This window comes from Pipistrellus kuhlii, unplaced genomic scaffold, assembly GCF_014108245.1.
Source record: "Pipistrellus kuhlii isolate mPipKuh1 unplaced genomic scaffold, mPipKuh1.p scaffold_m20_p_6, whole genome shotgun sequence".
Lineage (NCBI taxonomy): Eukaryota > Metazoa > Chordata > Mammalia > Chiroptera > Vespertilionidae > Pipistrellus > Pipistrellus kuhlii.
In genome coordinates, this window is record NW_023425562.1 from 19,556,411 (window position 1) to 19,579,377 (window position 22,967).

General features: G+C 42.8%; 1 protein-coding gene across 26 annotated transcripts in view; it reads right to left on the reverse strand.

Annotated features, from left to right (window-relative positions):
• The window catches only part of DTNA (dystrobrevin alpha), a 283,947-nt gene that overhangs the window by 108,834 nt on the left and 152,146 nt on the right, over positions 1–22,967 (reverse strand). The gene's annotated exons all lie outside the window — the stretch shown is intronic.

Sequence of the window (22,967 nt, forward strand, 5' to 3'; positions counted from 1 at the left end):
TACTTTCACTAACTTAAATTGCTGTGCATATTTCTGCATATATAATGTTTCTATTTTTGACTTTTTATTTTCTAATACAAAAAATATCTATAACAGAAAATGATCTTGTGTTCTGACTAAATACAGTCCTATCCAGTCTGTTAGGTGATACACTTTTACGCATAGAGATTCTAATTTTGGGAATTCCTATGAAGAAGATCAAGCAGATAAAATGTATCTCATTCAACAAATGAGAGTCTTGTGAACTTTGTGAAGTGAATGGCATAGGCGTTTGGGCTCCGAGACCAGTATTCCTTTTACCACATTCTGCTGCAGATTGTCCCTGGTGTGCCCAGAATCTCCATTTAGAAACAGTTGATTTTCTAAATGTTCACCTCTAAGTTGAGTGTTTGGAACTTGCCACTGTTTTCCTGTGCATAATTTCATGTAAGGTGGTTAGGTTCACATCTCTCTACTTAAATAACCATACTATCTTTAAAAAATACTAGGAGTTAAAACAGGGAATGAAAAAAACTACAAAAAAAATTAAAATTTGACTTGAGGAAAGAGAAAATAATGAGAAAGTTAATGGAAATATTGTTTAGTCTGGCAGAAGGCTTGGGCTAAATATTAAGGATTTTACAGGTTGATGGAGGTGATTTTTAAAATTATATCTAATTAAACTTAAAAAATTAAAGTCTCACCTCTCATGTACACATACGCGTATACATTTATACTGATCCCATTATGCTTTGATTCTTGGGCATAGCAGATCATTGTGCCCGATTTTCCATGGATCCTGCTCCTTCTCAATATGGGTCTCTGTCCATCCTATTTATTATATTTATTTTTGATTTGGTTGCCCTCTTCCTGTGCTTAGGTAACTTGCAGTTACCTTTCAGGTGTCAATTTAGATGTATCTTCCTCTGAAATCCCTCCTAATTCTGTGATTGGCTGGGTTTATGCCGTTCCTCTGAGCCTTCATAGTCCTCAACGCTGAGCTTAACAAACCTTTATTGATATCTTCTATACTCCAGACACCGAACAAAGCTCTGGGTATAACACAGTATCAGGTCACAGCTCCTGCCCTCACTGTGCTTCCTCTCTGGCAGGGAACACCCAAACGCATATAAACAACAAATTCACAACGAGGTCATTAAAGCTGTAGAAGCAGCAAGAAAGGTATGTGACTTTCAGAGAAGTTGATTACCTTGGGGCTAAAGTGAACGGAACCACTTGCAAAAGACTGCTCAAAGGGTGAGGGTAGTAGTTTCTCTGAAAAGGGCATCAAAGGAGAAGTGACTCTGGTCAGTTTTAAAGGCCGAATAGGAATTTTCCAGGTAGAGAAGAGTGAAGGAAGGACTCGGGAAAAAGCATGGCACTTTGCAAAGTGTATGGGGTGCACTTGTCGATCGGGGCTAGCTTAGCATTGCTGGGTGCAGTGCGCATGGAGATGCTGGAGTGGTGAGCAGGCATGTGAGCCAGAGAACCGTGGTCATGTCCAGACAGTCAGAGCTTTGCTCAGGGGTGCCGGGAGCCATCCAAGGTGTGAGTAGGCGTTGATGTGCACAGATTTAGATTCTATCAAGATTACTGCACTTCGGTCACAGTAAAGAAAGTGCAAGAGAGACTGGGCCGGCAGGACGGTACATGATTACATGATTAAAGGGCCGGCCCAGTCAGCTGGACACTTCTGTGATGCGGGAGTGACAATATTCCGTTTTACGCTAAAGGACTGATTTGAGCGATTTAGGACATATTCAACAGCACGCACACGATGATTGGCAGGTCACAGGGAAGCACACGATGATTGGCAGGTCACAGGGAAGAGCAGAGAGGGCCTGAACCTTTTCCTCCCCACAGCATTTCACACAGAGTAGGAGAACGTCGGAGGCCCTCGTGGCGATAATGAGCTGGTAGGAGGTGAGGCTCCCTAAATTACCTGGCCCCAGCCTCATCGTTAAAACAGGGCTGCCAGCGAGACAGAGGAGTCCCCCTCTCTGCACTTGTGTTTGGGGGAGGGATGAAACGACAGAGTAGAACAGCGTGGGAATCAGCGAGATACAAAGAACGAGTCTAAATGTAGGTCACGGGCTGTTGGAATAAATGTGAGCTGTATTTTGGAACAGGGAGAATACACTCACGTTGAAATAGCCTATCCTGGAGCCACTTCCCTCCCACTTCCTTCCCATCTCTAACCCACCATCACTCACAGCATACATCCCTCTGACATGGCACAGAAGACATTTTAAAGGGAGGAGCTCACCCCAGTGGTGTCTTACATTTCTGTGGGTTTCCCCAGATTATAACGTACAAATCTGTGTTTGCCTGGAGCCTCGCGAGGAGGAAGGGGAGAGACTGAGGAACTTGAGACTCAGGCAGACAGCACGACCATAACACACACTGTATTCCCTGGCAGGGCTGGAAATGGAGTCCTTTCTATTTTTTGCTCTTAATTTTAAAATTCTGAAGCCAGCATGGATTCTAATCACCAGTCGTCGTGTTCCAGCTGCCACTGCTCAATACAAATAAGATCCTCCTGAAGCTGGTAACGCAGTTGGTAGACGCTGGCCACTCAGGCCAGCAGGAGAATGGGGAGGGAGGTCCAAGCTCTCTCAGATTCCCCCGAGCGATGCCTCTGTCTGATTCTGGGTGGATCCTCCTGTTTTAAAACACTGCTCCCCTGGAAATGGCCATGGTGAGTAAATAATCCCAGCACCCAGATTGATGTCACGCCAACTCGCACACCGATTCACACTCAGGGCCCATCCACACAGGCCGGCAGTGCTTCAGGGGTCCTCAAACTTTTTAAAGTGGGGACCAGATCACGGTCCCTCAGAGAGCTGGAAGGCCGGACTATATGAACTACTAATTCCTACTGTAACACCTCGGCTGCGCTCACTGCCCAAAAAACCTGGCGGGCCGGATCAGACTCCTCTGCGGGCCGCATGTGGCCCGCGGGCCGTAGTTTGAAGACGCCTGCTTAGAGCCTGCACTTCAGTGAACAGCTAGGACTCGCAGACCTTGTGTGCAGCGTGACGAGGCCATGCCCCGGCTTTCTGTTCCCCGTGTGGCTCCCAGCGGGTGACAAGGAGATGCTGGGTCAGCGATCGCCAATGCTGCCCACTCCCCGGAGGAGTGAATCTGCTCAGTGAAGGCAACACCCAGGGCCTCGCCTCCTCTTGTTGATCTGCACAGAAACGCCCGCTCCATTGCTGCTCATGAAAGAGGCCTCTGCTGTGACTTCCTCAGATTTACATCCAGTCCTGGTCTTCTTGGGCAATAGAATAAAAAGTGTTCTGCTCTCTTTCCCATAATGGCATTTGCTTCCACTTCCTCGTCCTTGATGGAAAGGAAGCAGAGGATGCTGCCTCTAAGATCAGTGGCTGTGATGCCTCTCTGCCTTTGCCTTTTGCTTGGAGAGTCATCTTCTCCTCTTGGAACTGGGCCCAGTTTTGGGGGGCCAGGGGCATGCGCACACTGTTTCAGTGTAACAACCAGCTGGATGTGGGAGGGACCTGATCTTCCCTGGACAATATCTGCTGTCGGCGGTGGCTGCCAGCACACCAGCCTGGAGAAAGGATCAAAATGCAAACAGCCGGTGCACTGGATCAGGGGTTGGAGCCCAGCAGAAGGGCCCGGAGTGGGGTGGATACCAGGTGATTGGGGACATGGGGAGAAAAGAGAGGGAGTAACTGTAATACTCTCAACAATAAAGATAGAAGTGTTTCTGATGCCCATCCAGGTTTGAGCTGGAAATATGATACTAGTTGAATTTGACCATGAAACTTAACTGTCCATTAAAGTTGTAATTTTTATTTTGCTTTATAATACATTTCTCTAGCTTGTAAGACCCACTATCAAATCTACTTTGAGCCAAAGGAGAAGGTAGTTGCTTCTTTGGGGAATGTGAATACACAGACATATATGCATACTTTAATATGGGTATCTAATGAGGTGAACTTTTAAGAAATAGAAAATGCCATTGAAAAGGAGAAAACCACCTTCCTTCTGAGAAGAGGTACTCTCAGTGGCACTTTCCCATAGGGAAGGAGCCTGCTGTTCTGGGGTAAGTGTGTGCGCCCGACGTTTAAGGACGTTCGGTTTTGTTTGTTTTGTTTGATTTCATTGAGCTTATGGGGGATGGCTCCTGCTCAAGAGCAGCTGGTAACCCACCCCTCTCCCCCTTCCTATTGGGAAGGCATGAAAGATGGCAGAGCAAGGTGGGAGCTGCTTGGCATGGGGAGAGTGGAGCTCTTGGAAGGAAGATGATCAAAACTGGAAGATGATCAAAACGGGGGACCCTGCCGAAAATCTTGATCAAAGGGCCCCCAAAGGCCCCAGGGTGATGGCCATAAGGAGGGGTGGTCTGTACTGCTGCCTCCAGCACTGCATTGGGACCCAAGTCTTTTTAGAGAATCATGTTTTTTCTATCCAATAGGGGTGCCTTTGGGAAAGTGTGTGTGTGTGCATGTGTGTGTGCGTGTGTGTGTGTGTACTTGCATCCGTATTTCTCAAGAGCAATAATATTGGGGTATAGGTCCTCTTGGTCAGGTAGAACTATGGCTGATCTTGCCACTGGGCAAGTCTTCCCTGCCCTCCCGCTGGGATTGCCCAGTTCTTTACTTTTGGGGGAGGATGTTAGGAAGTGACTGCTTTTCAATATTTTGGAACTTTCTTGGTTTAGTGTAAGATGTCACTGTTCACACACATAGGTTTATTCTTTTTCCTTGTTACGTATCTAACAAATGAAAAAAAGTAAGTGAAAAAAAGTCTCTAATTAGAAGACTATTTTTTTTTTTTACTAATCTTGCAATAATACAACCAAAACTTTTTAATTGAACTTTTGAGCCCCACTTATCTCATTACATTGAGATCATACTATATATGCACAAGCATTTATAAAAGTCAAATAGATTAGTAAACTTTAAAGATCGCAATTCCTGTTGGTGCTCTCAGTGGTTAGAGCACAGCCTGAGTGCCACCAAAGGGTCTCGGGTTCCATTTCTGATCAAGGGCATGCACCTGGGTTGCTCTGTCTCCAGGTTGGGGCGCATGTGGGAGGAAATCAATCTATGTGTCTACCTCACATCAATGGTCTTCTCTCGTTCCCCCCACTCTCTCCCTGGCTTCCACTCTCTCTCTGAAAAAGCAATGGAAAAAATATCCTGGGGTGAGGAATTAACAACAACAACAAAAAGATAGTGGTTGCAAATTTTTTCCAAGTGAGTTAAATTTAGCTTCTCAGTGCATGGCTGTGACGAGACAGAATGTATTAGCTGATGAAGCAAAGCAGTGCTATCTAACCTGCCGCTTCTTTTCAAGGTTTAGGCCCTTTTAATGGTTTGATAAAAGGTATAGATCTTCACGCCATCAAAATGTCCATGGCCATGGACGCCTACACAAGTAAAGGAATTCTGGTTCTTCGCATGGGCTGGTTTAGGAGAGGAGGCCAGGACTTAGTGAGAATCAAACGTAGCTTTATTTCATAGCAGCGCCAACTCTCAGCAAAAGGCCACCAGTTCCAATGGGAGCACCTACTGAGCAACTGCCCAGGGAGAGGCTACGAAGGCTGGGGGTGGCCCCATAACGTCTGGAAAGCAGGACAGGTGTCCAGGCGGAGCGGTGCTGATGGGAGAAGGCAGCGATGGGCTCCTCACGTGGTAGAAGCCAGAGTGCCTGGATATACAAACTCAACATTCATCTGTCAGAAAGCGTCTCTCATCTGGGAAATCCAGTGCTTTACCCATGGCTGGTGTGCCTTCCAGCACTGGAAGGATTCTCTCGTGGGCTAATGGCTATCTCAGCCTCTAGGAGTGTGACCTCCACAAGGAGAACTGGGAAAAAGAGAGTGAGAATAAAAGTATAGGACAGAGCATTGAGAATCAAGATGCATTCCAGGGAGGTTTGCATGCTTTAACAGTTCCATATTTTTCAGTTTTTAGAGTCAGGGAGTGCTGAGTTTGGAGAGAGTGGGAAAGGGAAAGGCAGGCAAGTATACCGTTTTCTGCAATAAAACAAGAAAACCTGACTTTTTCTTGGATAAGAAATCATAATAAGAATAATTACCACAATTTAAAACAACTGCCATTTTTTTTTTAAAAAAAGCTTACTATGTTCCAAGTACCATGCAGAAGGTTTTCCATTCTGTTTTCATAAAAACGCCATAATGCTGGTATTATTATTTCCATTTTACCAGTGCAGAAACCAAGCTTCGGAGAACTAAGTAATGGCTCAAGCACTTCTTAAGAAAGATCAACGTGGCATTGTGTGAAGTAAAACTCAGGGGAACTGCTCTTTTCCCCTGCAGATAGTGATGGTAGGACATTGCCAATACATATGCACACTGAATTGGGCTAAGGCATGAGATAAGCATGAGAAGATGCTCAGGAGAGTGAGGCAGGATGGAGTGAATGAGTTATGCATTGCCACACTTTCGTTAAGGGATCGAACCCACCACCTTGGTGTATCAGGATTATGCTTTATAACCCAGTGGTAGGCAAACTGTGGCTCTGGAGCTGCGGTTTGCTGCTCAGTTTGCCGACCACTGACCTAGACCCTCAATTCCAATAATTACAGGCTGTTGTTGTTCCTTGGGATTAAGCCCCTATCCCTGTGGTCGGCAAACTCAGTAGTCAACAGAGCCACAGTTTGCCGACCGCTGCTCTAACCAACTGAGCTACCTCGCCAGGGCCTGTGAGTCAGAAGGTGCCTATAACCTCTGCACTCCCCCTCATTTTCTCCTATCTCTCCTCTTTCTATTTTATCCCCTCTCTCCGATTCAGCCTTCCCTTCTTGTGCTTCATTTTCTTTCCTAAACTCAGCTCTTTTATTCATTGTCTTCATTTCTATGTGCATTGGGAAGTTTGATGCAAACCATCAAAACTGACAGTTCTTAGCTTGAGAAATAAAAACCAGGCAAGTATAGTGGGAAAAGGAAAAATAGAGTTATGATGAAAAAATTCTGAGGATCTAATTAAAGTACAGCAGGGTGAGTGTAGTTAATACTACTGTATTTTAAACTGGAAATTTGCTTAGAGAATAAATCTTAAGTTTTCATAAAAAATAAAAAGAAATTAAACAATTAGGCCCTGGCTGGGTAGCTTAGTTGGTTAGAGCATCATCCTGATACACCAAGGTTGTGGGTTCAATCCCTGGTCAGGGTATATACAAGAAGCAACCAATGAATGCATAAATAAGTATAAACAAATCAATGTTTCCCTCTCTCAAATCAATTTAAAAAAGGTAATTGTGACTTGATTGTGAGAATTATTTCACAATGTATAGGTATATTAAAACATCACTAGTATGTTGTACACTTCCAATATATTACAATTTTATTTGTCAATTGTACCCCCCAAAAAAGCTAGAAAAATTAATTTTATGCCCTTAAAATGCAAATTTCTCTGTGAGAATTAGAAATGTCACCTTAGAGCAATTAATTTAGTTGCTTCCTTTTTAATGCCTGCTTGTGATAAACAGCGTGAGGACATGGCAATGTTCATTGACTGAGAAAAGGAAATACCATGGCTCTTGAGTGCTTCCTGGGAGGTCAGAGTTGGTGGCTTCAGAGGCCACATGAGGAAACTGTCTTTTGAGATGAGAGAGATGGGAGAGCAAATGGTGGAAGAGGGCTAAGGTGGGTAGGTACAAAGGTATCATCATGGCTGTTACGATGTAGTCATGGATTCAGAACCCATAACTAAGTGTAAGATGACAGAGGTGTCCAAATGCAGTCTATGAAAAGATCATAGGGGACATTTACTAAATTTAATTAAAAAATCTCCTTTCTCCACTAATTCTTCTAGATGTCTCTGAAAATATATTTGTGCCAGAAAAAAAAATACTTTTAAAGGGTAAAGAATTCTAGATTGCCAAAAGAGCTATTTTGTTCTCATTTTAAATGAGGACTGAAAGAAATCTAAATTTAACCACTTTTCAATCTAGTTTACTGTGTCAGTAAGAAAGTAGAATAGAGGTCAACTCAGAGCTAAATATTAATTAATGCCATGCTATCTTTTCCTCTTTTCTCACTCACACTCTCTCTATGGAGACTATCTAAGGCCAATGTTATATACAACACAGAAATCAGCAATGACTTTGTAGGAATCCTGAGGATGGCTATCAGTACAAGCACAGCCAAGTGTATGGAGTTAATGCATGCACATGCCAAGATTAACTAGGCCACCTGGAAAAGAAGCAGGCAGAGTGGATGAGCAGCCACAAGTTTACTGCAGGATCCCCAGCAGTAAACAATAGCATTTTGCTCATCGTGGTCCTTTCCCGAGACAAATGTTGACTGGTGTGACGGGAGGAGGACTGAGTAGAAAGAGAAGAAACAGAGGCAGCCCTTATTTCTTGCCTCTGGATCTGTTTTCTGTGAATTATCAGGCTCTTCATTATGGCCCTTCAACTGAAGAGATTTTTTGTCTGGAATTCAGGAATGACCAGAAGAAGCCTCTGTTTCTTGAGAGAGCCATGGTTCTAAGTTGGTGGCTGCCAAGAATTTGATGGGGAAGAATAGCTGGCGGGAATGCGCCTCCTTTTCCAGCCTTGAAGCTTTCAGGCCATCTGAACCACCCCGCTGAGGCAGAGGCATGGGTGGGACTAAGAAACTCATTCATTGGTGATAGCCATAATAACAGTTACCATTAACCAAGTGCTTACCAAGTGTGGGTAGGCTCTGAACTAAGCATTTTTCATAAAGCATCCTACTTATTTCTTATCCTAACTCTGAGATAGGCAATTTTATACTAATCTGTTTTTCAGATGAGGAAGCCAAGGCTGACGAGGCAGAGAGAATGATGCCTCCCCCCAAGGATGCCCACAAATGGAAGCAACCTAAATGTCCATCAAAACAAGAATAATGGATAAAGAAGTGGTGCATATGTAAACTGTAATACGATTCAGCCATAAAACAGAAGGAAATCTTGCCTCTGCAACAACATGGATGGACCTAGAGAGGGTATTGTGCTGAGGAAGGCAAGTCAGACAGAGAAAGCAAATGCCAGATGATTTCACGTATATGTGGAATCTAAAAACAAAATACATGAACAAGCAGAACAGAAATAGACTCAAAGATATAGGAACATTTTGACAGCTGCCAGATAAAAAGGAGGTTGTGGGGCTGGGTGAAAAAGGTGAAGGGATTTATAATAAATTGGTAGTTATAGAATAGTCATGAGGATGTCAAGTACACCATAGGGAACGTAGCTAATACTACTGCAATAACAATGTATAGTGTCATAGGGGTACTAGATTTATTGGGGTGATCACTTTGTAAGTTATATTAATGTCTAGTCATGGGGTTATGTACTTGAAACTAATATAATATTGTATGTCAAGTGTAATTTTAAACTAAAAGTATTTAAAAAAATATTTCCATTTATTAAAATATGAGGTCATACATATGACCATCACAATAGAACAATCATTGGAACCCCAATCTACCACATATCAATAAACATCTGGATGAGACAATACTCTGCTTGTAATAGATATATTATTCTAAATCAAGAGTATGTAGCTCACCAAAGGATATGGAAACACGGTGCCTGGTACTGTAAACTTTACAACCCCAAAAGCCAGTACCACAATAAATTACATTAGCCCAATTAAAACATCACATGCTTTTATTGCTATATTATTCTTACAATAATATAAAGGATAAAGTGATACATACAATACAATTATGTAGAAAACAGACCTGCCCAGAAAACAAAGCTAATTTTTGAATCATAATGCCCCAAGTTAATGCTTGTAAATGGAATACACACACACACACACACACACACACACACACACACACACACACACACTGTGCTTCTCTGACTCATGATGCCTATACTTCAAGCTACCCCAACTTCACAGATGCACCACTAGAAGTAGTCACAGTGATGCAAAGAACTGTGCCACTTGAACAAAGCATTCTCAGACAAACAGTATTGACAGCGCAACGAACACTCTCTTGAGATTGTAAGAGTCCCTCTGGCGATGCATCCTATGTGTGTCCACTCTGTGAGTCCGAGGAGGCTGGAAGTCAGTGGTCCGGACTCATGCTTCACTGTCTATACTTATGGAAGCAGAGTCCCTGGCGCTCCTGAGAACATTGCGCAGGGTGATAGCAGCAGGCTCAGTGTCCCAGGCTGAACAAACAGTTCTTTCTTAACAAAGGCTTTTGCCGAGGGGCACTCAGGCCATTTCCTGATGGTGTTGGGCATGCAGACACACCCTCCCTTTCACTGTCATATTCAAGGCACCAGAGCAATGGTGCATTTAATAGCATCTTAGTGACTTCAAAGACTTAATTAGCCTAAACTACTACCTGGAAATAATTAGGCCCTGAGAGAAATAACTGCTAAAAACTGTTTTATAAAAGCTCCACAAAGCCATTTAAAGGGATGCTGGGACTTAGGAAGTTTGCAATATGTGACCAACGGTTACTCTTTGAGCTCATGGAATACAAAGCCGTCCTTTCAGCTCTGAGCTGTGACGTTACTAGGTCTGATGCGTGAACCAGACCTGTCTCTTTATGGTTACATAAAGTCAGGCCACTTCAAATAAAAACCAGAGCCCTCATAGCATTCCAGGGGCAAACAACAATCGTGTGTAAGTAAAGGAGGCAGAACTAGAAGGTCCTCATCATTACTTTCCTATTGGCAATATGTGTCTGTGCTACCAGTTCCCAGCTTGGTGGTGTCTCTTGGTGAGAACAATGATGCTCAGGAGTCAAGGGGTAGGTCCAAGGCTGCACAGCGAAGTAGCAAAGCCAGGAGCCATAACAATAAAAGTGTAATATGCTAAATATACCGGACAGCCGAACAACCTTCCAGATATCCTTCCGGTCATCCATTTGGATGACCTTCCAGAAGAAGCCAGGGCTGCTAGGGCCAAGGCAAACTGCTGCAGCTGCAAGGACTGAGCCCCTTGCATGGATTTCGTGTATTGGGCCTCTAGTCAGAATATAAGTTTTCTGGGTCTTGGCTAAGAGATGTTTTTTGGTCTACCAAAGTGCCTCCACAGATCCTTGCCACTATTTGTCTATTTGGCTTCATAGATCAATATCTGTGAGCCAGTCCCTCTGCTGTAAAAACTCTCTAAAGAACTTCTTTCAAGAATATGGGGTGTCAGGGATGGAAAAGGGGATGAAGAATGAGAGCCTTGGAGTTCACAAGTGATTGTCATAATCACAAGGGCCCACGGAAGTTCTTTGAAGCAAGCAAGTCATTGTCCGGTGGCACCATATGCTGGGAAATGTTTTAAACTTGAGATATTGTTCTCCAAGCTAATGAGCCTTTGCAACAACAGATTCTTTTAAAGTTGGTGTGCCTTTGCTCACTCAAATTTTAGGATTATGGAGGTACGTAGGTAAAGATTATTTATAATAGTGAAGGACAGAAAGCAAAGTGGACCTCTCACCTCCAAACAAAAAGAAAAAAAAAGGTAATTTTTCATTTTGAAATATGCCCCCTATACATGGCGAATGTGTTTATTTTTTGGTGCATGCATTTTTTTGTGTTTATTATGGAAGCAGTGTCCTTGGTCCTCATGAGAACATAGCGCAGGGTGGTAGCAGCAGGCTCAGAGTGCACCAGAGGTCCTGGTGCACGGATCTGTGCACACTGAAAGGAAATTAATTAGAAGAAATATTTTAATATTGCTATTTGCCCTTTCTCTATAGTAGAAGTGTCAACCAAGTTCACCATCGTCAATGTCAGATCGAAACACAAGCATGAGGTTGGTGCCAGCGAGAGCTTTATATGTATCATGCATATAGGAGTCAACGTTTATTTTTAAATTGCCAGTGTGCATCATATGTACTGGCCAGTTGGTCAGTCGGACAGCTATAGGGTAGGTCCCTTAGCCTTTTATATATATATATATATACTAGAGGACTGGTGCATGAAATTTGTGCATGGGTAGAGTTTGCAGGCCTGGCCAGCGATCAGGGCTGATCTGCGGGGTGACTGGCAGGGCTATCAGGTGGGCCCCTGATGACACCTGCCTTGGCTGGCTTGGTGCCACCTGCTCGCTGGGTCTACCCCACCCCCCCACTGCCACTGGTTGGGGTCAGAGGGCTGAGGGCAGCTCCTGCATTGAGCGTCTGCCCCCTGGTGGTGAGTGCATGTCATAGCGACCAGTCATATTAGGGTTTTATTATATAGAATAGATAGGGCTTGCTTTTATCCTAATCATACACCATCGGAATCAGGTGCATTTTAGTTTTGAAGTGCAAGCTAATGATGGAAACTTTCTTTAGCTTTCCACTCAAAACCTCCATGAATGTCCTGGTCCATGGCTCTGGGCGCTCACAACCAGGCCCTCCCAGGACTGATAACTCTCACTGGGCTCTAGATATACTGGGAGGGGAGGGGAGAGCATACCTATCAGATCAGCATTTCTTACGGCCAAATGCTCTCCTCTCAAAGACAGAGGACTCCTCCCCGACAGGGAAGGGGTTCCTCATGTCAGGACCGCAGGTAGGAGGATGGGGTAAAGAGGCCAAGTAAGAGAGACCAGGAGCAAGAGGTGAACACTCAACTCTAAAGCGAGTTCAGGCTTAGCCTGGTTGACTTGGCCTCCTGTGTTTTTAGTAAACTGTGTGTTTTGAACGGCAAACCACCAGTATGAATACCTTGTTTTGAAAGAAACCAAAACACAACGTTGTTTAAGTTTTGATCCTCCTCACCGGCGGAGCCTGCACTGTGTGTGCCTTCCTTGGGCTGGATGGTGTGCTTCTATTGCTGCAGCTTGTAATTGCAATGCTGCCTGTGGTAATGAGGCTCTTTCACGGGACCGTGAGAAAGGCGTTCCATGGACCCACGAGTGGGAGAGTGTGGTGTGGCAGGATGTATTTGGGTAGAAATACAAGACTGCCCCTGGGTTTTCAATTTCCCATTTCCATCAATGGAAAAAATCAATCTTGTTTTCATCAAGGACAAACCGAAGGCCCGTGTCCAGAGTTTCTGTTTCCTATGAAAGCTTAGTCCTGTGGAGCCCATGGGTCTGCTGACGTCCCCGGTGGCTGCTACACCCACATGGCTGTGTGCGTTCCCTGGAATTATATTATCACAGGAGCTTTTTCAAAATAACCAATCAACTTCCCAAGCTTTCCTGGGTCCACCTTTCAACCTGCACCTCCCCCTGCACCATTTTGACATCTATTGGCATGCTCTTACCTCCCCCTGCTCCTCACCACCCCTACCCCACACAGAGTAGGGAAGGGAGGGGTATTAATCCTTGGCAGGCAATGCTGTGATCCCTGAGGTGTGCGAAGCAGTAGCTTCCCGGTGAAACAATATCCAATTCCTTTTGCTTTCTTCCTTATTGATATCTAGCTACCTACGCTAACAACCCGAGCTAGTTTAGTAGCCATTCTTGCTGTGTTCAATGGCCCCTGTCATCATCTATGTTGCGTTTTATAGAATGGAAGTAATGCAGGAGGGACTTCCCAGTGTCTAATTCAAAGTACAAAATCCTTACTGTAGCTTTGCAGGTCCTGAGCAATCTGGCTCACAGGCTCATCAGCTCTCTGTTCACTCACTGCACTCCAGTGACACATGTCTGCCCATGGCTTCGCCTGGAACATTCTCTTTCCTGTTCCCCATGAATATAATATCTCAATCCTCTCAGCTCCGAACCTGGCCAGCTCCCCTTAGCGCCACTCCCCCAGGGCAGCCTTCCCTAATTTTTCTAATCCATTCTAGTTATCTGCTTTCATCACACCCTCATAATTTACTTTTATAACCGTTATCACAATTATAGTCATAAAATACTTCATTAAATTTTTTTTTGGGGGGGCTGTCTTATCCATCGTAAGACTGTCAGTTTCACTGGATGCATGCACCGTCTCAACAATTTTCATTGGCAGATTTCTGTACACAGGAGTTAGATAATGCCAATAGTAATTACAGAATGTTATTCTGACAGAAAGTACACGGGATAAATTAGAGCTGGGAGAGACTAAAATGTTTTGGAAGATTTGGCCTGGAAGGGCCGGCAGTAGACCTCACAGACAGAGAGCTAGACCCCCAAACTGGAGGGCTTCCTCTAAGCAGCCGGCCTTCGGCTGTATATCCTGTCAGACCATGATGGAGATGGCTCCAATGTTGCTAAAATAAACGACTTAGAAATCTATCACTTTTACTATAATATATATATATATATACATATATATATATATATGTATATGTATATATATTATAGTAAAAGTGATAGATTTCTAAGTCGTTGTATATATGTATACATACATATATGTATATGTATATGTATATGTATATGTATATGTATATATATATATATATATATATATATATATATATCTAAGAATTGGGGAGATATAGTCAACAAGAATATACCATCTTGGAAGTAATTAAAATTTGACTTTAGGTGAAGTTTCATGATTATTTCACAAAATAATTTGCACAATTATATGTTGTTTTAAATTTTAAACTGTATGCAGTTTGTGAATGTGAACTTAGATAACAATACACACACATATATATGTATATGTATATGTACAATTTAACTCAAACTCCCTAATAAAAGTTACCTAGTGCTTTCTTTGATGATTGAAATAGTCTTTTTATTCATAAAAATGTACAGTCCTTTCAAGTAAGCCTCAAATGGCCAATTTTGGATAACTCTGAATATTTTCAAAGTAGGTAGATATCCTTTGGATACTTAATATTTTCATAATACAGCTATTTTAAATGAATAAAAATTAATTTTTACTTCTCTCTAGTTTTGAATGGAGCAAATTTCTTCCTGAGCCACAGAAGATGAGATGTGTTGGCTGGTGGCACCATATGCCTTTTGAGAAAACGGAGGATGTATGACAGAGTTGGAAGATCAAATTATACAAGGAACAAGTAGAGAACCATCCCCTAGATCTCATCATTTCTAGAGTCAGGCTATTTTTAATTTTTCAAATTTCACAATTTTCCATCACTATTTTCAAACAGAACCTATACTCAGCTTGGTTGATCCATTACGTTTTTGGCTAAAATGTGCTATGAACATTTGTCAAAAGCTCATAATGTCACTGTTATTGTAAATGCAGAATTCTGAGTGGACCAAGGACATGTGGGCAAATATCTTTCAATACCTAGAAGTTCAAAATATTTAAATGAAGCTCAAAATGAGAGAATACTGGCCCCTTTACAAAACTGACTCCATCCTGTCTCTGTCCAGCCTAGTGGACTTAGAATCTGGAATTTAGTTCTGTGTGTACAATCTTTCATTATTTTCTCCTTATCTGTCACTCTTAAGATCCACAACAAATGGCTCTGGAGAGCAATTTAATTCTCCATTTGGTGACAACCGCATCCTATAAAACCAATGGGATAGGATGCACATTTTTAAATGTTTTGCCTGGGTGAATGTATTCATATTTATTATGACTCATATATAATTTATTCAAAAAATGTCAGTCTCCTACAGTTCAGAACTGAAATATATAATCCATGGAGATAAGTGATAAGTAGTGCATGCACACATATGTGCAGTATGCAAATACTAATTAGGGAAAGTGACATTTTAGAATTTAATGTGGTTTTGCTCTCTTATGATTATAACTTTTATCAGTGCTAACAGTCAACATGAAGGTACAGCTACAGTACTACATTGTAAGAGTTTATGAGCATTCTCCATGTGAGGACATAGAACCAGACCTTCCAACTCCCTGGCATAGCTGTTTGTTAGGTTCATTTGCTGCAAGTAAAATTAACACTGAATATTGAACACTATTTCCCAATTGATTTCAAGTTTTAATTGAAAAATAAGTTCCAGAATTGGTAAGGTCATCAGAAGTAATCTTTGGGGGTGGGTAAAATCCTGAATGATGTAATGAAAGGTGGCAGAGGTGGAGATGAGAAGGAGGCTAGTTTCTTATGCACATTTTAGTGCCTTTATGTGAACAGTACTTCTTAAAAGTTAGGCCCAGACAGAGATGCCTCATATGGTTGGCAAGTAGAATGACAGTGTGTTGGAATACAAAGCAAAGCAATGAAGTGACGCAATGTATTTTTAAGAGCTGTACTAATTGATAATAATGATAATGACAAAGTCAACTGAAAAATATTCAACTTAATTTATAATGCCCTATTCTCTTCTTTGTATATGATGCTCACCCACCTCACTTACATCCCACGTTCTCAAAGTGCCTAGCATGTAAGATTACCAGAGGTAACCAATAAAAAAAATATATATAATTTTTACTTGAATTAGGTCTCAAATATTGCATAGAACATACTTCCACTAAAAAATTATTATTTATCTAAAATTAAACTTTATATTTTTTCTGATTTTTATTTTGCCACATAATCTTTTCTTCAAATTAATTTCTCAACTGGAGCCACGGGGTTGTTGGGCAGGGGCAGGAGGGCCGAACCCAGCCTTCCCAGGGGCCTTCCCTCGCTGCTGTCTGAAATCTATTTCCTTGTCTCAGGCCACAGAGGTAAACCCGGCGTCTGTGCTTGGAAATGTGTTGTCACTGCACCCCCAGGCAACTCCACAGGACAGGAATGCGTTCTAGTCCAAAGGTTACTCCATAAGCTTCATTACAGCATGTTTTCCTGTTCAGAAACTGCTATAACATTAAAGTGAGATTATTAGGTGACAGGCCGCTAAAAGTCAAATTATCTGTAATGGAAAAATATTAAGGGTGGGGGGAGGGATGCGGGGGAATGACCCAAACATTTCAAAGAAATTATGGGTAAAAGAAATTTTTCTGGACTGGTCTGTTAACTTACTAATCATGGGTTGCTTACTAATCATGTGGAAGTAGGCAAACAAATATTTTGTCCTTTTTCAGCTTTGGGGAGAATGATAAACCCAAGAAGAATAGGTAGGAGACTCATCTGGTGGGGAGAGCAGAAAATCCACAGGGACAAAGAGTCAACAGGTCTGCTAATCTTTCCAAACCCCTAGGCAGCTCACCACATCCCGACAACATCTATGTGCGTTCACTCTCCCTCATCTGCCCTGTCACTCCTTCCTGTAAGTTACTAATTCTAAGGAAAGAGAAAAACACTCCACACCTATCTCTGTTCATTCAATCATCTATTCATCAATGACATAAAGAGCAAAATATGTGAGCCAGGCACCATCCGAGGCATGGGTGGCACAGTGATACACAAGAAAGAGTTTCTGCTCCAGAGAACTGATGGCCAAATGGGAAAACAGACATTAAAAGGTGATTGCAGAAATAATGGATGAAATTATGAGAAGTGATACTCACAGAAGTCCAGTTACTGCAAACACTGGCTATCTAGTACAGAGTCATCTTCATCATAGTTTGTTATGCGTTTACTGTGTGCAAAGTATTTTACATCCCTTACTGCTAAAACTCAAACAAATCTTAGAAAGGAGCAAGGTTTGTATTATTAGTACTTTTTTTTTTTTTTGAAATTTAATGGAAAACTTTTTTTTCTATGTATGAGGTTGACTGTCTTCCGAGGAGACCATTGGATGGATATATTTGAACGTGAAGGTTTGGAACAAGAACAGAAGAGCTAAATTTCTCTGCAGAGCAAGAGGGAAAATATTTGTCCTTTCCATGAAAGGATCTGGAAGCAAGTGTCAAGAGTGGGGGCGGGGGTGGGGGGTGGGGGGTTGGGGGAGAAAAAAAGAGAAGTACGATAGAGATTTCTGGAGAGATGAAGAAAACCGTGTGCCCTTCCCTCTCCCAGTCCTTGCCAACCCCAGACTTTCAGTGAAGTTCCTAGCCATGCCAGTGGGGGTGGATTCTTCGTTGGACACTGGAGAAAGGCAGAGTTTCACTTGTGATCTCATAGGGGGAAATGGGAACACAGTTTGCATAACAGAGACAAAGGAATAATAGGTTAAGGCAGTTGTCCGCAAACTCATTTATCAGCAGAGCCAAATATCAACAGTACAACAATTGGAATTTATTTTGGGAGCCAAATTTTTTAAACTTAAACTTCTTCCAATGCTACTTCTTCAAAATAGACTCGCCCAGGCCATGGTATTTTGTGGAAGAGCCAAACTCAAGGGGCCAAATCTGACGTGGGTTTACAGGAACTTTATCTAATTCCCCAGGGGTCGGGAAGTCCCAGCTGACCAGTGGATTAACCAAACGAGAACATGTGGACTCAGAGAGGCCCCCGACTTGGCTAGGGCCCGAGCATTCCATGCGGACGTAGCTCTGGCTCCTGGGTCTGTATGCTTCCTCGTTTGCCAAGTTTTCTCAGTTCCGTCAGGAAGGGCACTAGGGACCATGGGCAATACTCTCCCCCTCTATGGCTCTGGGAGAAACTGGCCTCACGCCATGCAGGACACTGGTGGCCGCTCTCATTCAGAGTCCCCATAATCGTGTGGCTTTTCTGCTCCAAGGTCAAAGCGCTTTCACTTATTTCTCCATGTATGGAATTTATATCTCCTGAAGGAAGAACTATGTAAGTTGTGCTAACTAAATCTCAAGGGGTGTTTTTTGTTTGTTTGTTTGTTTTACTACGAATGACTCATCAGCAGCTCCTTCCCAGGCATGACCTCCCATGCGCAGCCAGGGGGAGGCCTGCCTGTGCCGTGAGGCGTGTGGACAGACTTCAAGAGCAGCGCACATGTCTGTGGGCTCTGGAGAGAACACTGGGGACATCGTGTCCTGGGTCAGGCAGATGCCAGCATTTATTTTTGGAATTGTTTCTTGGATGTGGAGGGATGAGTGTTTTCTTTTTTCCTTCCTTTCCTTCCTTTCCTTCCTTCCCTTCCTTCCTTCCTTCCTTCCTTCCTTCCTTCCTTCCTTCCTTCCTTCCTTCCTTCCTTCCTTCCTTCCTTCTCTTTCTCTCTTTCTCTCTCTCTTTCTCCCTTCCTTCCTTCCTTCCTTCCTTCCTTCCTTCCTTCCTTCCTTCCTTCCTTCCTTCCTTCCTTCCTTCCTTCCTTCCTTTCTTTCCTCTCTCTCTCTCTTTCTTTCTCTCTCTCTCTCTCTCTCTCTCCTCTCTCTCTCTTTCTCTCTCTCTCTCTCTCTCTCTCCTCAAACTTTCTTGTTTTTCTTTCATACAGAACCGAGGACAGGAAACAGGGAGGTTGAAGGAGGTCTGAAAGCTCTGCCTAAACTCATCTAGCCTATCAGCGGGTAGAGTAAGCCCTCAGCAGGTGCAGATAAAGCAGATGCTTTTCAGATTGTCTGCTTTGGTGGGGAAACTACCACATCCATAAAGACCATCATTCGGTGCCGTTTATATATCTCCACCTTGAAGTTCCCGTCTCCTGTCTTTTCTTTGTGTCCTCATTTGGATTATGCTTACTTTTATATCTTTGAGATTACCTAATATGCTGTAGAAAATATACATTTTTGGACGTTTTTGTTTCTAAAAATTATTTTTACTGGTGAAAGGATTATAGATGTCCCCCCTTTTTCCCCATTGACCCCCTCCATCCTTCATCTCCCTCCCCTTTCCCAGGCCCTCACCACCCTATGGTCTGTGTACATGGATTGTGCATATATGCATATAAATTCTTTGGTTGATCTCTTCCTACCCCCAAGCCTCCATTGCCTTCCTTCTGAGATTCATCAGTCTGTTCCATGCTTCTGTGTCTCTGGGTCCATTTTGTTCGCCAGTTTATTCTGCTCATTAGATTCCACCTATGAGTGAGATCATGTGATGCTTGTCTTTCTCTGCTTGGCTTGTGTCACTCAGCATCCTACTCTCCAGGACCCTCCATGCTGTCTCAAAGGGTAAGGGATCCTTCTTTTTTTATGGCTGCACAGTACTCCATGGTGTAAAGGTACCACAGCTTTTGTATCCACTCATCTGCTGATGGGCACCTGGGCTGTTTGAATACTGATATGAAATACGCTTTCACTTCCTCAAAAAAGCTCAAGAATTTCAGTGCAAGATATTTCAATGTATCTGAATGCTCCACCAGATTTTACGTATGGAAATACCCAGCGTCTCACCTCGGGCACACGTTCTGCCATCCTGCCCTCCTGGCCAGCGTTTCCCATGCAGCGTTCTCAGGGGAGACAGAGCCACGGGCCACCTGGTGCTAGCTTGGCAGGAGGTCAAAGGTCACTTTGCCCCTCGCTCTTTTGCAGGCGTGGAAACGCACCTTTCTCCACCCGGATGGCAGAGGAGGCAGCAATGGGAGCCATTGCTCGAGGAGGGAGGCGTGCGCTGGTGCTCGAGGTCCCTCAGGGCAGACCCCTCACTGCCAAGTGCTCTCTGTGCGCTCCTGCAAGTATGTTGTCCTCCCTCAGCCTCCTTCTTGGAAATGTCACTTCGTAGGAAATTACTTTGTGTGATTCCGTGAGGACAGATGAGGTACGTCTGTCAGCTGTCTGACATTGTACCTAGTAGTTTCTGTTTCTGGATCTGTCATGCTGTCCTTCCATCATCCCTGTCTTCCTCTTCTCCCTTAGCCACACCTGTGGGCTGGCTGTCTTCAGAGACAGAGGCAGACATCAGAATCAGGCCTGGGGTGGGAGCATCCTGTCCCCCTGGCCACAGTGAGCACTCGGAGCTGTGCACACGGCCTCCGGCCTTTGCCTCTTACTGGCTGGGACCTTGTCTGAGTTACCAAGAAAATGTCCCTGCTGGGGATGCGGAGGGGATCGGTGTGTGATCTGGGCAGTGGGTGGCTATCCTACCTGCCAGCCCCCACCCCTGAGCCAGAGAGCCACAGACATGGTTATGCAGTTGAGCAGGACTCACTGGGTGCAAAGCTGAGCAGAAGCAAGCCATGGGGTGGGCCTCTGAGCCTCCAGATCTAAAGTCTGAAGCCAAGTGCATGGGGGCTCTTTTTATTTACCTAAGGAGAGTCCCCCTTTTCACATGCACGTTCACAGTGGCTTTATGTGTGATCCTAAAAATGTGGAGACAACCCCAGTGTCCATCCACAAGTGAATAAATTATAAATAATGCAACAAAATAAACATACTGATACATGCAACATGAATGAACCTGAAAATATCGAAAGTGAAAAAAGTAGACAAAAAGAGTATATAAATGATTCCATTTATAAAGAACTCCAGGCAATGCAGAGTAATCTGTAGTGTCCAGAAGCAGAGCTGAGGCTGCTTGGGAAAGGGGAAGGGCTGGGGCGGGGGGAGGCTCATTACTAAGGGGCCTGAGGAACATTGGGGATGATGGAAATTTTGCCATTTTGCTTCTAGAGATGGTTTAAAGGGTATGCACATTGTGCCAACACTTGTTAATTGGTATACTTTAAACAAAGTGTAGTTCACTGTTAATTATATGCCCCAAAGCTGTTTTCAACATTCCCCAATATTTCCTTCTAATTCTTATGTCTTTATTCATTATAAGTATCAAAGTATTAAAGTATTAAGTACTATTATAAGTCTAACCTAGTTGGAATTACTTTGTAGTATGAGGACCTTTTCCTTCCCAATATGGTTTGCTTTACTGCATAACAATAATAATCTCCCCTAGTGATATGTACTGCTTCTCTAGGATGTATTAGCATATATGCTAGCATCTGTACATACTCCATGGTTGTGTCTCTATCAACACCCTCTTTAATTATAATTCAATTTAATTATAATTCAACTTAATTTTAATTACAGCTTTATCATTTACTTAATAGCTGGTAAGAAAAGTTTTTTTTTTAATTAATATTATTTTCTTGCCTAACTTTAATCCTAAGCAAGAGTCTCAGGTCTTAGCATTACTGTCAGAAGAGAATATTTAAATCCAAAGGATTATTTTAATGTAATTTTATTTTATTTATTTTAAATACAATGTTAAATACCAAAGATAATAAATGTTGCAATTCAAAAGGGCTTTTTTTTTTTTTTTTTTTTTTTTTTTTTTTTTTTTTTTTACATTAAAAAAAAAGAATTCGCAAAAAGAAGGCCAAAGAAAGTCAGGTTAGCTAAACTGGAAAAATCTGCGGCTGAGGATCTCATGCTCTGGCTTTGTTTCTCATAGTTCTCACAGAGCTTGGTATCTCAGGTGGACAAGAAAGAGGGCTAACCTGAAGAACAGTGGGGCAAAGGAGGGTTGTAAAGAGGACAGTTTGTAAATATGAAGGCCAGACACACACCTCTGAATGGAACAGGGCATTGCATTGGCAAGATAAACTGACACATACTGTTTGGGGGTTGTGTGAATATGGGAGGAGGTATCTTGGGGGCTCATAATAGTTTCCTTTTATTGGTTTTACATGGGCATAAAGTGCCTGCTTTTTTGTCTTTTTATGTTAGCCACTTGAGTTATTTTAAATCTGCTCATTTAGATGTCAGAGGTTAGGTTAATTTCTTAAATAAATAAAATAAAAAAAAAGCACAACCTACTTCATATTTTTTTCACATTAGTTTCCCACATTAGGAATTGTAATTGCTAACTATTCTCTTCTACTCCAAAATAATCTTTTCATCACATGTGTGAGAATCAGAATGATTACCTTTGCGAGGTACCAAGAGACAATAATCAGGCAGTTAACACGTATTAAATACCTACTGTGTACAGAAACCACCTTGCTCTTCACAAAAAATGAGGATTTATTCGGAATGCGAGTGCTCTTTATTTGTAATAGCAGTTTTCCAAAGCCAAATGGCGGTCACTGAGGAGTTTTACTTTTGAAGATGAGAGGGGCTTTGAGCAAAGCAGCAGGTGCGAGTGAATCAGTAAATGAAACTCTATGCTTTGCTTGCTGACTCAGTGCCTCTAAGAAATTGATTGAGCTTGATTTTCCTCTTCGTTACCAAGGGAGTGATAATATCATCTTCCTTGAATGATTTTAATATAATGCAATCCAAATACTTTGCAAAAGTTAAGTCACAATACAAATGTTAGTTTATTATCCTTTATAATAAAAGGCTAATATGCAAATTGCCTGAATGGCGAAAGGACTAGTTGCTATGACACACACTGATCTCAATGCAGGAGGCAGATGCTCAATGCAGGAGCTGCCCCTTGGTGGTCAGTGTGCTCCCACAGGGAGAGCATCGCTCAGCCAGAAGCCAGCCTCACAGCTGCAGAGGTGGAGGTGGGAGAGGCTCTCACCTC